This window comes from Eublepharis macularius, chromosome 6, assembly GCF_028583425.1.
Source record: "Eublepharis macularius isolate TG4126 chromosome 6, MPM_Emac_v1.0, whole genome shotgun sequence".
In the NCBI taxonomy this organism is placed as follows: Eukaryota; Metazoa; Chordata; class Lepidosauria; order Squamata; family Eublepharidae; genus Eublepharis; species Eublepharis macularius.
The window spans coordinates 141,947,790-141,963,466 of NC_072795.1; the positions used below are offsets into that span (position 1 = coordinate 141,947,790).

The 15,677-nt window shown below is 42.8% G+C and overlaps 1 protein-coding gene across 2 annotated transcripts in view; it reads right to left on the reverse strand.

The window, feature by feature from the left end:
- Nucleotides 1-15,677, reverse strand: part of SHLD2 (shieldin complex subunit 2) — a 68,558-nt gene that overhangs the window by 33,399 nt on the left and 19,482 nt on the right. The window contains exon 1 of one of the 2 annotated variants that reach the window (XM_054983347.1): nucleotides 10,352-10,465. The exons of the other annotated variant lie outside the window; for it this stretch is intronic. The gene's annotated coding sequence lies outside the window, so the exon portion shown is untranslated. Of the gene's footprint in view, nucleotides 1-10,351; nucleotides 10,466-15,677 lie in introns of those variants that run through there. 2 annotated transcript variants of the gene reach the window in all.

Here is a 15,677-nt window from a genome sequence, read left to right on the forward strand (position 1 = left end):
ACAGCTGTCAAGCAGTGACTCAATACCTCTACAGCATCTCCCAGGGATTTGGATAACAAGATATAGAGCTGGGTATCATCTGCGTACTGACGGCATCCAATTCCATAGCTACGAATGAGTTCTTCTAAAGGATTTACATACAGGCTGAATAATAGGGGGGATAAAATTGTACCTTGTGGAACCCCACAAGATCATTCTTACACTGACGGCAGCTGGTCTCCAAAAGCAGCCCTTCAAGTCTGTCCCATGAGGAACGATTTAAAGCAGTCCAAGGCACACCCCCTTCTGCCTCCAAACACCTCCGCAGAATTGCGTGGTCCGCTGCTGCAGACAGATCCCGGAGGAGCACCAATGAAGCACGGCCTTTGTGTACATTCAGGCAGAGGTCATCAGCTAGAGCCACCAGAGCCGTCTCTGTCCCATAGCCTAGCCTAAAACCAGACTGAAAAGGGTCCAAAGTACCAGAGTTGTTCAAGAAAGCCTGAAGTTAGTCAGCTACTGCTTTCTCAACCATTTTGCCCAAAAAGGGCTGATTATAGAGACTGGGCAGTAACTGGCTACATCATTTTTGTCTAAGGATGGTTTTTAAAGTAGTGGGCGGATTAACGCTTCTTTGAGAAGCTGTGGAAAGGTGCCTGGAGTTAGTGACTGATTTATGACAGACATCAAGGACACCTTGTAATGATTTTGTGTGTGTGTGTGTGTGTGTGTGTGTGTGTGTCTTTAAATGCTTGGTGTGGTACAGATGACGAGTGGGGGTGAAAGAGAGGGATGAGGGAGTGATGTGATTGGTTGATGACTGAGAGTGTGGGCGGAGTGAAGGCAGTTTTTAGTTCCTGAGAGAGAAAAGAGTCTGGGCCAAGCAGGCAAGCTGTGGGCAGCCTGAGGGTGTCCATGCATTTCTGTCTGAGAGAAATACTGATTCTAGTTCAGTTAGGCAACCTGTGTGGAAGGCTCAACTTTGTGTGTCTGTGACTGAACCTTCATTCTATCTAAAGCAAGCAAATTGTTTGTGCACCTGAGAGAGAAGGTCTGTGTATATCTGTGTGACTGAGCCTATGAAAAGAAACTTTAAGAACTGAGAATTATCATTGAAACTATCAAGCTTAAGTAATATTGTGAAACTGATATGCTTCTTGTAAAAATAAAAGTTTATTTTGGTTTCCCGCCCCCCCCATCCCAGAGTATCTGTTATTCCTATATCCTGTTCCTTTCCTCAGGGCCACATAGTCCCACAAAGGAGCCTGACGCTTGGGCACATTATTAAAGGGGAAATTTAAATTAACTATTTCAGAATATAATTCCTGGCAGCAACAATCTACTCAGAGGGTGTAAGGCAAAAGCTAACTAACTGAAAAATAAAGAGGGGTGTCATACACCTTTATGTGGTTTCTACAAGATTTTAGTAGCCAAGATGGGCAAGGATACAGAGCGCAAGTAACAGCATTCACAGATGCTAGAATTCTGTCGATATCTATCACTGTCACTGGGTCAAAATGATTCAGAAATCGACCAGATAGTACATTAAGCATTACTTCTGGCTTACTTATATTACAGGTGGCATCCAGATAAGAGCATATTCAAGCTATTTTATAAGCAAAAAACTTTGCAGAGATGTTGCAGCTAATTGTTCTTGAACCACTGGAGGTTCATATTTGGGGGGTCAAACAATTAAACAATTGGGATGGAATTAGTTGATGCAATGGTTTTAGAAAATTAACATTTGGAGTTATCAACACTGCTTCATAAGTTTTCCAATGGGTTCTGCAGCAAGTGCTATCAGATTCTGCACAAGTTTTCCACCAGCCTTTTTCCAGACATCTTCTAGTCCTTTTTAAGTCACACAGTTCTATGGTGAACCACAGGGCTGGTTTCCTCTGCAAAGGAGGGAGGGGTTGGCCAGGAGCAATCCTATTAATAGCGTCAGGAGCTTCAGATTCCATGTTTCTACTGCAGCCTCAATAGAGCCCGAGTGTGGAAATCTAAAATCCCCCAGAGTGTTTTGGAATCCAGAAGGATCCATGAGACTTTGTGGGCAGATCATTTTAGTTCCCCCCCCTTCCCCACGTTTTTGTGGGCTATCAGGGTCATATTCACCCTTGACTTCACCAGGTAATGGTCAGTCCATGGTTCAAGCTGAATCTCCAATTCCGAAAGGATACGTTCTATCAAAGGCTCAGAGCAAAAGGTTAAGTCCGAGGTGTGGCTAAAACTTAAGGTGCCTGGGGAATCCCTAAAGGTTTGATGTGGTTATGGCTTTGATTAGAAGGTCAGAGCAGTAACTCATGCTGAAGGCCAGCATGCAGGCTCTTCCTGGTTGGATCCTTTAAGCTCACAAGAGCAATGAACTCTAACAAAGAGAGCTGTGGTTCTCGAAAGCTTATGCCTCAATCAAGTTGGTTAGTCTTAAAGGTGCTACTGCACTTTATACTATTTAAGAACAATTAACTGTATTTTGTGCAAAGCATTCTAGTATGTATTGTTGAACGCTTTCACGGACGGAGAACGATGGTTGTTGTGGGTTTTCCGGGCTGTATTGCCGTGGTCTTGGCATTGTAGTTCCTGACGTTTCGCCAGAAGCTGTGGCTGGCATCTTCAGAGGTGTAGCACCAAAAGACAGAGATCTCTCAGTGACAGAGAGATCTCTGTCTTTTGGTGCTACACCTCTGAAGATGCCAGCCACAGCTGCTGGCGAAACGTCAGGAACTACAATGCCAAGACCACAGCAATACAGCCCGGAAAACCCACAACAACCATCATTCTAGTATGTTCCACAATATTGCTACATTATGGCTTAAGATGATTCATGTTCAAAAGCAGAGGGTTTAATTTGTTGATCTCATCCAACTTAAACAAAAAGAATGCTCTCTTTTTAAAAACATGTAAAACTCCTTTAAGAACAAACCAACAGTGAAATCAAGAGATGGAATGACAAGGGTAGGGCACTGTGAGCAAAGAGAAACTAACAGAGAGGGAGAACCCAGCTCAGCGTTATCCAACTAGTCCAAGGCCAAAGTATTCAAACAATATTTGTAAGAGAGGAGTGGGTTTGGCAAGAGAAAGATCAGTCAAGGTAATAGTGAATCAGTCTTTGGGAAAGATGAAACACTGCTGGAAACTGCAGTGCCACCACAGAGATTAAAGGTTGTGTAGTGTTTAACAAGAGATATGATGAAACTTTAGTCACTGACCTAAAGAAGATGGAATTTGTTACCTCTGAGTTGTAGAGTTCAAAAATGGCAAGAGTCAATCATTTGCTCAGGTCTTGCACAGAAAACACAAGCACTTTCTGGGGGTGGGGGTGGTGTTCATAACAACATGTTCGTGTGTGTGCTTCAGTTAGAACAGACATTGTCCATAGATCCTTTATGTATACCTCACCAAGTGATCATTTTAAAGACGCTGAGAAGAATATATGCTTCAGATGTTACACTGATCTACATTCAGGTACAGTCACTAAACATTGATTGATGAGCAAAGCTAGGTAAGCAGAATTCCAAAAATGAAAGCTGTTGGGAAGGGTCACAGGATAAAATAAACAGAATTCTAGTCTAGTAGTACCGTGAAGACCAACAGCATTTTCCAGGATATAAGCTTTCATGAGTCAACGCTCACTTTGTCAGACTAAGATGACTATCCCACTGGAATGCTTCAGATGGTACTTTAAATTCTCTCTCTTTTCAGGCCTCCTTTGAATTAAAGTCATTACATTTGGCCTACAGCAGTGCCCAGAATCTTGTGGGTGGAACAAAATGGCACAAAAATATGTGTGAGGTTTTAATGACAGAGTGCAACTAAAAAGTAGTTACTTAAAAAACAAAATTGCAGATGTTCCTTCCAAATTCTAACTGCAAATGCTGAGACGTCAAAGGGAGGGCAGAAAGCAGGCAGACCCCTGTCAATCATGCCATGCCCCTCCTCCACTAAGAGTGCTTTTATTTTCCCCGGAAGCAATAGCAGGAAGACTTTGAAGATTAGGGAAATGACATGGAAACAACATCTATCCACCAGCATCAATAATTTATTCTATTTTTGATAGATTTTGTATGCTGGCAAAAATCTTTGAACAACTCTGTGCCCAACTCTGAGAAACTAAGAGCCAGTTTGGTGTAGTGGTTATGAGTGGCAAACTCTAATCTGTAGAACCAGGTTTGATGTCTCACTCCTCTACCTGAAGCCAGCTGGGTGACCTTGGGTCAGTCACAGCTCTCTCAAAGCTCTCTCAGCCCCACCCATCTCACAGGGTGATTGTCGTGAAGATAATAACAACAAGCTTTGTCCCTTCTGAGCATGGCATTAAGTTGTCCTGAAGGGTGGTATATAAATTGAATGTTATTATGTTATTATTAAATTAAGTCAAAGCATTAATTTTTTAGACATCTGGAAAGACCAGTCAATACCACAAACCAGGAAAAATTTAATAACTACTTTCTTAGTAGCAGCAAAATCTACAATAGCCTCGTATTGGAAATCCCAAATTTTACCAAACCTTGACACCTGGTATAACAAAATTTGGGACCAATTTATGATGGAAAAAATAACAGAAAAAATATGCTCTCAAACAAATCCGATGAGAACAACAGAATTTTACACTAAATGGGAACCCTTTTTGGAATTTCTCTCTAGAAATGAATTTTTAGTCACCAAACTTCCTCAACAAGCAGTTTGCAATTTGGAAATGTTAGGCTTATGGTAACTCATTAAGAAGCCAAACAACATAATGTAAGTTGTAGTTTATCAAAATGCCAATGTATGGAGTTTTATCAAAGCTTTAAAAGTTACAAGTTGTAATTGTAGATTCTTTATTGTTACTTTTTGTTATATGTTTTTATTGTTATATTTAAAAAATGGAAAATTAATAAAAATATCTTTAAAAAATTAAGTCAAAGCCTTGTCAAAGCAACTTCTCTACTCTGAGACAGCTATCCATGGTCCTGCAGAACACGTCTTTCATACCCCGCTTCCCTGCTGTTCTTCACTGCTTGCTGCTTGAACTATTAACACAGTTCATCTTCATGGGAGCTTACCCAAGGCCTGAGGGGAATCAACCAGACCGATGCACTGCATCCACAATAACCCCCAAGGTATGCTTACACTCGCTGACTTGTTACCTTTTGTATGTCATTATACAACGGCTAGAAAAATCTAAAAATCTTAAACAAGGGAGTGTGACCTCCATGATATTCAAAAGAAATAAAATGAGTTAACTCAACATGTACTGTATCTTTCAGAGTATGAGTATCCCCTGGAAACAAATCACAAGGTAAATTTTGTTCCACCCACAAGATTTGGGACACTGCTATAACCCAATTTGTCCAGTACAAATTATATAACCAGAAAGATCCACTATAGAGAACTTTCATTCATAAACAGGGCCAGCAAAGTCTAGAAACCAAACTGATCTTGCCAAATGTTTCAATTTATTTTACACTCCCCGAGTCTTCTTTGATGAAATGCTCTCTATGTAATCAGTTGGTCTACTCGGTTTGGTTCTCCCCTCCCTCTGTTACCTCAAGTAAAGTGTAGTCTCTTGATGTGACTTGCTATTTTTTTATCTCACGTGCTGTCCTCAAATCCTTCTAAATTACCTCCAGCTTTTGCTGAGGCCTTTTCTGAACAGTCAAATCACACTGGTTCAGATTCCATTCTGATTCTCCTGATCTCCAGAACTGGGGCATGTGGAAAGGTGGCATGAAAGGCAAAACTGATTTTCGCCCGAGCTTTCCCCCAGCTCATTTACCCTGATTTTTTTGAAGCCAGTTTAAGCCCATGTTGAAGCATTCTATTTGTGTGCAGAAATCCTTCTATACTAACACTTTCCTCTCCCCTTTCCTTTCCCTAGGTGCTGACTAGCTGACCGCTAACTGGAAACCACTCCTACCATCCCTGCCCCTCGGCACCCCCCCCTTTTTAAAAGAAAGTAGAACAGGCATCCATCAAACACCACAAGTTGGCCTGGATCAAGGCCAGTGTGGCAGCTTTTGGAACCTTCATGATTCATTCAAAGCTTCAAGCAGACAATTCAAAACACAACGGAGCAATTGCTAAAAACTGCAATGGCTGCCAGAAAAATCTGCAAGTTAAAGAGTTGCACAAAAGCACTATTCAGGCTTCCCTCCAGAACTCCGCAGCCAATCACCTATCCACAGTACAAAAACTAGATTGGTGAACATGGGACTGTCCAATCAGCAATTAAAGGAACAGGGAGAGGGAGGAAAATGCTAGAAAACTCTGGATTATAACAATGTTATGAAACATGCTCAAAACGTTTTTTAAAAGGTGACACTGTAATCACCCAAAAATCAACTCCATACGAACATATTTCAACACGTCTGGAAGGTAAAACCAGACACCGCTGGTTCGACATCACACAATGAGAAATACGGGAAGTCCAAGCCAAATCAGCTCCTATCAGCGCGAATACTGAGAAACGCCAAATTACGTATGTTGTGCGGAAAATGCCTGAGGGCCATCTTGACAGCTGGTGACCCATTCAAGGTTTGTCCATTTTCTGTTGTACTGGTTGATTTTAGGTGCTGAGCTTTCTGATACATGATGTGCAAATTCAGCTCGAACAAATCATGCTGAAAACTCCTCAGATCAAATTTGTAACACATCATCGGCTGGAAAGCAGAAAAATAACACACGTGCAAGCCCTAGAATGATGTTCAAAATTGCTTGGGGTATCTGAGTACTTTTAACTGCATTTCTTGATCCTGGATGATTGAAACAGAAGGTCGAGTGCTAATCCCCCGTCCTCTGTTAGTATAACACGGGATGAAAGAGCGTCATCAGTAATGACTATGGGAATGTGTCAATCGGCTTTCTTAAAGACATACATGAGACATTTCGGCGCACAACAGATATCTAAAGGTAGCTGTCGCAAGGAAGTTCTTAAGTGCCTGGTTCACACATGCAGCGCACAGCACAGAGGACCTTCCCCCCTTCACAGGCTCAGAACGTTTTGCAGGCACTTGCACATGTGCAGCCAGCAGAGACCAGTCGTGCAAGGTCAGCTAGCTTGTCAGTGCATGTACACTGACCGGGTCTTTAGTAGCAGCACCTTATTCCCATTGCAGCTCTTTGGACAAACGGAGTGGCTACAGCAAGAAAGATGACTCAACTTTTTCTGGCTCCTGGGAGTGCATGGGGCGGGGGAGACTTGAATTGACAAGGAACTCGCCACCATGACTGGTGCTACAGGATAACTGCAGGGCAGGTGAAGCCGAATTGCAGTTCTCAGGAAGGAATAGAATAGTGTGCACGCGCAGCTCCAGAATGCACATGTGTCAGTATTACAAGATGAGAAAGAATTCCTGGAAAATGAAGCAATAATTCCAGAGCAGCAGACATGGCGGTGCCACAAAAGCAAACAGGAGCCCTCTGGCACCTTAGTGACCAACGTTTTGGTTCTAGCATCAGCCCCCTTCACCAGATGCATGCAATGGATCCTTATTGGACAGACCTATATATAAGCAAAGTCCAAAGAACATGAAAAATAGGAATTATAGAGAGAGATGTAATTATGTAAAATCAAAATGTACAATGCTTTTTCCAAACGTTTCCTTAGAAAGCTCATACATTTGAGCAGATTTCACTTGAGGTAAGAGGAGCTCACCCATTTATAGTTTAAAATGGTCTTTATTGTGGAATTAGGACATGTGATTAAAAAAGCCCTCCACCTTTTAACAAAAACACAGATAACACACAAACATGCGAGTCCGTGGCTTCTTTAGTAAACAACAGGCCCTGCTTCCCATGAGATACTGAAGCAGTTTCCTACAAAAGGTCAGTTCAGAAATAGAAAGTCACCTAAGTATAGTACTTCTTGCCTACACTGGCAAAATCCTAAAAAATCTCAGGTTACATTTTAAAAAAGAGAAATCCAGCCTTTATATCTCCAGCCCAAAGACCAGTGTGTGTGTGTGTGTGTGTGTGTGGAGGGGGAGGTGAGAGAAGGGGGGAAATGTTTTCAAGACACCTTGGAGGTGGGTACCAGAGATGGGAACAATCTCTAGCAAGGGCACAATTCCAAGAGGCTGCTGGCAGAGAGATATTCCGCCTTCTGTCAGCTTAGCCCACTCAATCTTGACACGCATGTCTTGTGCCAGCTTCATGGGGGGAGAGCAGGAGGGATTCTTTCTGCATAGAAGCAAGATTTAATAAAGTGGCCCAACTTCCAATAACCAGAGAGGAGGGTTTTAATAAGTTTCCAATTCCCCTTAAAATCATGGCTGTTTCGTTAATAAGAATACACAAACTGCGTTAACTGTGAGGTGGGGGGAGCATCAGGGCACTTCTGAGCCTCAGTGGTGCCCTCCAGACACTAATATTCACCCATCATTATAAATGTTTTTCTAAACCCCATGTAATTGGTTTATATGATTTGTAAATATTTTAATAACTCACCTGTTCTGAGACATATATATATATATATATATGAAAGAATCAAAGCAAATATAATATTTCTGAATTGAATATTCCTTACCGGAGCTACAAGCCTGCAACCAATTCCGTGTTCTTAACTCCACTAACTATAGTACTACTAAGCACATTTACCTGTAGAAACAAGTTCCCAGGTTTAGGACTGATGCCTGGAGAGAGTACGTGTCTCGTTTTCCCCTTCTAGGCGAGGCAACATTTTCGCTTCCCATTAAAAACCCACCACTTGTACACTGCCCAACTGTACACGGCCACACAAGCTGTGCATGGTCATCGGTAGGAACTGTATTTACAACGGCAACCTCACGATGCAGTGCTGAATTCTGGCCAGATGCAGAACAGAGATCTAGACGGAAAACGGGGCTGCCCTTGTCTGTAACGGCTGTCCATCAAGTATCTTCTGCGCAAGCACACATGGGAGCTGCCCAGGCTGGTCGTGGAGAGGGATTGCAAGATCGAGGACCCTGCTGGGGGGTGCTCCCTCTCATGGGGTACGCATGGCTTGTTCCCACCAAAACCCTGCATCTCTTGAGGGGGGGGGCATCCCTTTTCCCTCAGTTCTCTTGAGCAACTGGAGTCAAGAATAAGTGAAGGAAAAACAGGACTCGCAGTGGGGCAGGGTGGAGGGAATGTCCGATTGCACAGAAGGTACTCCACAAACGACTGTTACAGGTAAGTGCAACCCTGTTTCTGTCATCGTGTCTACCTGCGCAGTCCCACATTGGGAGTATGAAGAGCTCTTCACCAATGGAGGAGGGGTGAGTCTGTCTATTAAATAAGGAGTGCAATACAGCCATCTGAACTGCTGGTTCTCTTCTTGAGATGTTGCCCAAAGACCATGTCACTGTTGACCGATGTCATGGAGAAGAACACCCCAGAGAAAGGCAGCGGATGATGCTCAGGCCCTGGTGGAGTGTGATCAAGCTGTGACAGGACAAGGAACGCCAGCTTGTCCATAACACAGTTTGAGAGTTCCTATTACTCACTTTGATAATGACTGGCCTGAAACTGTTTGGCCTTTAAGAGGTCCAGCATAACAAACAAATAGTTCCTCAGACTTTCTGAACTGTTTGTTCCATTCAAATAAAACCTTTAGGCTCTTCTAATTTTTCGCTTGTGTAGTGGATGCTCAAAATCTGACCATGGTAAGGGGAAAAAAGACGGGTAGAGTGATGCATTGCGACAGGTTGAGCTCTGGAACAATGTTAGGGAGTGATTCCATGCTTGTATGTAAAATCACTTTCTTGGGGTAAAAGTGAGGGTGGGGGCTGCTTTTGATTCTGGTCAAGCTCCTCAACTCATCTGGTTGACGTGACGGCAACTATGAAGCTCACCCTCCATGATAAGAAGGCTAGCATGCAAGAGGACAAAGGTTCAAAAGGGGAAACATGTGCTCCATGAATAGCAAGGGAAGGCTCCACTGTGGGACTGAAACGGGTTTGGGGGGAAAGGTGTTGAAGAGCCCCTTCAAAAATGAATTAGAAACACAGTGGGAGAAAATGGTTCTACTATCTATTGGTTTATGGATGGCATGGAGGAGCACATTGTTTTGTATTGCCCATTCCCAAATGACCACTGCAGGGTCCCAGAGCTTGAGATACCTCTCTGTGGTTGGCTTGCACCTGCCCAGTCCCTATACGGGACTGCACAGTTAGCTACGACAACAATTTTTGCCCTTATTATTTATGCTATACTGAAGCTTTAAGGCAGAAGAGCCTCTTGCACCAACTGAAGCATGGCCATTGGCAGAGTTGATGAAAATCAAAGACCAACATACGTATGTAGACACGCTACCCACATACAGACCCGAGGGACTCACTGCATTCAAACCTCCATCCTTTCCCCAGCCATGATCCCAAAGATCTCTTCTTCATTTTTCTTTAGACGATTCAATCCTGCCACCATCTACCTCATAGTCAGCTGGAACCAACATGGGAAAATGACTGGCCAGCCATGGAAGTCTCTCCTTTTCCAGTTTTCTTCACATGAGCCAATAGGATTTCTACAGAAGCACCCTGCCTGGCCACTGAGTGGTGGATGTGGCTCTTGTCAAACTTCGGTGGCTGCAAGGGAGAACAAGTGGCAGAGGCGTCACCACTATCGAGCTACAAAGGAACGAAAGAGTACATGCGTGGAGCCTGGCCACAGTGGTTGCAAGTGTGCTTAATTAGAAAATACCAGACATCTGTCTAGTATTTTCTCAGCTTATTAACTGAACAGAAAAGGCAAATACTGGACTGTCCAGTTCAAAACTGAAACATCTGGCAACCCTTAAGTCAGAAGAAGCCCTAAGAAGGCACTTTTAGTATTTTTGGTACATACATTTCCTGCCCTTCCTTCATGTATGTAAATAGTACATCTTCAAATAGACAATTGTAAGGATGGCTTTATTTAAATGCGCTTTAATAAACTGATTTGCTTTTTCACTTACATATCTTAAACTGAAGGCTGGAACTTTATTATTTAAAGCATTTTGTATCAGTAGTATATATAAGCAGTAATCCTAAAATTATTTGCTCATACAGAGAAACAGCCCGAAGCACATTCCACTCTAACCTTTCATTTTCTTTTAATATTACATACACTATGTTTTATGTTCTTTGTATTTGACTGCAATAGTCTTTGGTTATACACAATCAAAGTTATTCGTACCATTAAGAGAAACAGAACATTATGCCCACTGGTCTGCAATTTCTCCAGGAATACAGATACAACACACTTTGATTCTGTGGTATGGTACAAAAAGAGTTAAACACGACTAAAGATAAAGCTTGCGACTGGTTAGAACTCAAATGCACATTTCCATTACCTTTGTTAATTATTATACCATTTCTCAATATGTTCTACTACGAGTGGCCAATTGAGCATTTGCTTTTTATCTCAGAAGTGGTCAGAGTCTTACTGATGGGTCAATGATCTATCAAAATGCAACTAACTACATCAGCAGGATTTGTGCTTTGCAGTCAGCTGCAACCGTTTGTTGTAACGATTCTTACCAAACAGTCGGAACACATGAAGAGGAGAAAAACCAGGGTTGCACAAGCGACAGAATACAACAGAAATAACCATTTCATGCTCAGCACTTCAGCAACTACTTCACTGGTTCACCATTCTACTCACTTGCTCACTTGTATTTTTATCTTATGTTTCTGCAGTTTTTACGTGCCAGCAAGTGTCATCTGTTCCAACGTTACAATCAGGCTCCCACTGCCCTTGCGAGATTCTCATTTAGGTCTAGCCCAGTTGCTTGGAATCCCTGCTTAGAAACCAGCTTGCAGCTACCTAGAAATCAATTAAATGATTACATCTTGATAGAGCAGCTGTTGTCAGTTGTACTCAGTTGATTTAGGTATGCCTAAATGATACAACTAAACTGTTAAGAGTAGATTAATAGTAATAATATAATATTTATCTCACACTTATAACCCAGAGCTGTATATATAAAGTTACTGTAATGAATATTTAAGATATAAAGCATATGAGATTTAAGATTTAAAGTTACTGTAATGAATATTTAAGATTTAAAGCATATGAACGAACCACATAAATACTGAAGACAAACTCAATAATCTGAAGGCACTCAATCCTTGGTCATATGACTTAAAACCAACTCACACGATGCTTTCTACCCAACCTCAACTATAAATCTATATTCCAAAAAGAGAGTAGGTGGAACAGACAGGGCAACCTTGTTATCCTACAAAATGAATCAATTTCCACTCCCACCCAGTCCAATAAAACTCCAGTTGGGAAATGGTTTGCACCTCATGAGGGTAGGGAAAAATGTGTTTGGCAAGTGCAATGCAAAGCTGATAAGGAGGGCTTTCAACTAAATCCTGTGTGGGAGGAAGACAAAACCCCCAACGCTAGTATGATGCCAATCACTGGAGATAAGAGCACTAACGATGAGTGGGGAGGGGCATATATGCAGGAACCCATTGATTTGGATGATATACTCCTAGTCCAGATAACAAAATTTTCAGAGATGGGGCACAGTAGTCATGGGACATTCCAATTACCCTGACAGCTATTCTAAGTTAAATTCTGCTAAAAATGTATGCAAACACTTAGCTTCTTTAAATGAAACCAAGTCCTCAGGGCCTGATGAGCTGCATTCTAGGGTACTAAAAGAACTTGCTGGTGTAATTTTGGAGCTTTGGTTTAACATCTTTGAGAATTCTTGGAGAACAGGTGAGGTGTCAGAAGACGAGGTGGGAAAATGTCCCCATCTTCAAGAGGAAAATGGAGGACCCAGACAACTACCGACTTGTCAGCTTGACATCCGTACCTGAAAAGGTTTTAGAACAATCATCAAACAACTAGTCCTTGAACATTTAGAAAAAACAGCTGTGATTATTAATACCAGCATGGGTTCCTCAAGAACAAGTCATGTCAGGCTAACTATCTCCTCTTCTGAGAGACTTACTACTTCATTGGATCAGGGGAATGCTGTGAACATAGTTTATCTTTATTTCAGAAAGGCTTTTGATGAGGTTCCACATGACATTCTTGTTGACAAGTTGATAAAATGCGGTTTAGAGTCTACTACTGTTGGGTGGATTTGTAACTGGTTGACAGATCACACCCAAAGAGTGCTTGTAAATGGTTCCTCATCCTCTTGGAGAAGAGTGACAAGTGGAGTCCTTCAGGGAACTGTCCTGGGCTCTGTGTTGTTCAACATCTTTATAAATTACTTGGATGAAGGAAGAGAGGGGATGCTCATTAAATCTACAGAGAATACTAAATTGGGAGGGGTAGCAAATGCGGTAGAAGACAGAATCCAGATTCAAGAAAACTGGGCTCAAACAAACAAAATGAATTTCAACAGAGATAAAGTTCTGTATTCAGGTAGGAAAAATCAAATGCATAGTTATAGGATAGGGGAGACTTCTTTTGGCAGTAGTACATGTGAAAAGGATCTAGGGGACTTAGTAATGATACACTAAATATGAGTCAGCAGTGTGATGTGGAAGCTAAAAAGGCAAATGTGATTTGGGGCTGTATCAACAGAAGTATAGTGTCCAGATCATGTGAAGTGATGGTATCACTTTACTCTGCTCTGATTAGACTAGGACTGTGCATTTTGGACTTCAGATTCAGGTTTTTAACCCGAATTGGGCTCAATTTGGAAAGATTCAGGATTCCCAAATCGACCCCAGTATTGCTGAGCCAATTTAGGAACACTGAAGCAAAGCTTCCCGAAGCGAATCGTATCGCTTCAGGAAGCTCGGGCAGCAGTGATTCAGTTTCGTTTTCGCGGCCATGTCGGACGCTCCTCTTCGCAGGTCCAAGAGGAAACGTCCGAGCAGCCTGACCGGGCGGCTGATCTGCAAAGATTAGCCCCCAGGACTCCCAGGGAGGGAGTCAGGGTCCGGGACGCTGCGGGAAGAGCCCTCTGGCAAATCGAGGCAGGGGGTAAATTGCCCGTTTGTCCCCATGGAGGCCGGCAGACGTGCGCGGCACCTTGCGTGCTGCCGGGCCATAGAAAACGGCAAAGAACAGGACTAGGCGGAAGCCTGTAAGTAAGCAATCCCTTCTGTTATTACAAGCGTATGCGAAGGAGTGGTGGGATCTGAAGTTAAGAAGACTCGGATTTCTTCCCCCTCGCTGAGTTTCAGAAGGTTGGCGGTCCCCCCCCCTTAAAATGGCAGCGAAAAAGCAGAGTCCCGCTTTGGGCAAGTCTATTTCGGCTGCCCTGCATTGAAAAGCGGAGTCGCTCGAGGAATTGGTGAAAAGGTCGGTCATCGAAGCCATAAAACCCTTTGTTGACAAGCTGAATGAAACAGATCAAAGGGTGGGCTTAATTGAGAGCGATGTGAAAGTCATTAAGGAAGCAGTGGGGGGGGGGGCAGAGAAGTCTGCTCGGGAAAATGCGTCACTCATGAGAGCAACGAACAAGGAGCTAAAGCTGGTGGAAAACCAGCTGATCGGGCTGCAAGTGGAACGAACACAGACTGTTTTGCGTCTCCAGAATGTTAAAGAGGAGGAAAACGAGGATTTAAGGGAGCTTGCCTCAGAATTATTGGCGTCACCCGCGAGGGCAACTAAAGAAGAGGTAAAAAGCGCCATTTTGGAAGTCTGTTGGGCTTCTTCAAAATATGCAATGAAGCGGCAGCTGCCTCGCGAGATTTTTATTGAGTTTTCATCTAGGAAGGTCCGAGACACTATCCTATTTAACTCATATAATGCGGACTTGGACTTTCTGGGAAATAAAGTCAAGATACTGAAGGACGTTCCATTTCTAGTTCGGAAAAGAAGATTTAAGTACAAAAAGCTCGCGGCTCTCCTGAGGGAACGAGGGATAAAGTATAAATGGCTATTTCCGGAAGGAATTTGGTTTAATTATAAAGATCAAGCCTACAAGATAAACTCAGAGGATCAGCTAAGGGATTTTGTGGACAAAAATCAAGAATTCGGGCAAGATACCATGCAAAATGAAAGACTCGAAGCCTGAAGGGAGGGGGGAGGCAGTGAGCGCAGTGGCTGTAGCTGCTCAGAGAGAACTGCGTCCGAGGCCCAGGGGGGGGGAAGAAGAAAATTTAATATGGGTTGTATTTTGTATTTTGCAAGGTCAACCACTCCATCATTACTTTATGAAGGTTTAAATTTTTAACTATGGCAGTATGAAGGGAAAACATTGTAGTGTAGTGTTTATTGTTTGTATGTAACCTCCCCCCTTTTCCCAGCCCTCCTTCCCCTTTTCTTTCTTCTTTCCCTTTTCCCCTTTCCTAGTACTTTTGTAGTTTTTTTGTAGGTTTTTGTTTTAGATATTAAAAATAAAAAAAAATTCAAAAAAAAAAAAGGAAGCTCGGGCAGCAGCCACAGCACTTTTCTAGCTGTTTGCATTTGCAAACAGCAAGAAAAGTTTCCAGCCTCCTGCCCTGCTGCTTTTTTCATCCGATGAGAGGGGAAGGGGGGAACTTCCTCCTCCTCTTCCCATTGAGTGAAAAAAGCAGAGCGGAAAATTTGAAAGCAACACTTTTGCCATTTTCAAGAGGCAAGAAAAGTGTTCCTTTCAAACGCCTCGCTGCTTTTCAGCTGATGGGAGGGTGATCCCCCTCCCTTCAGCTGAAAAAAGCTGCTTTCAAAGGGAGGGACCCCTCCCCTCCGCTGAAAAAAGCAGCGGGTGTTTGAAAGCAGCAACACTTTTCTTGCTGGGGATCCCTCCCATCAGCTGAAAAGCAACAGGCGTTTGAAAACAACTTTTCTTGCCGTTTGCAAACAGCAAGAAAAGT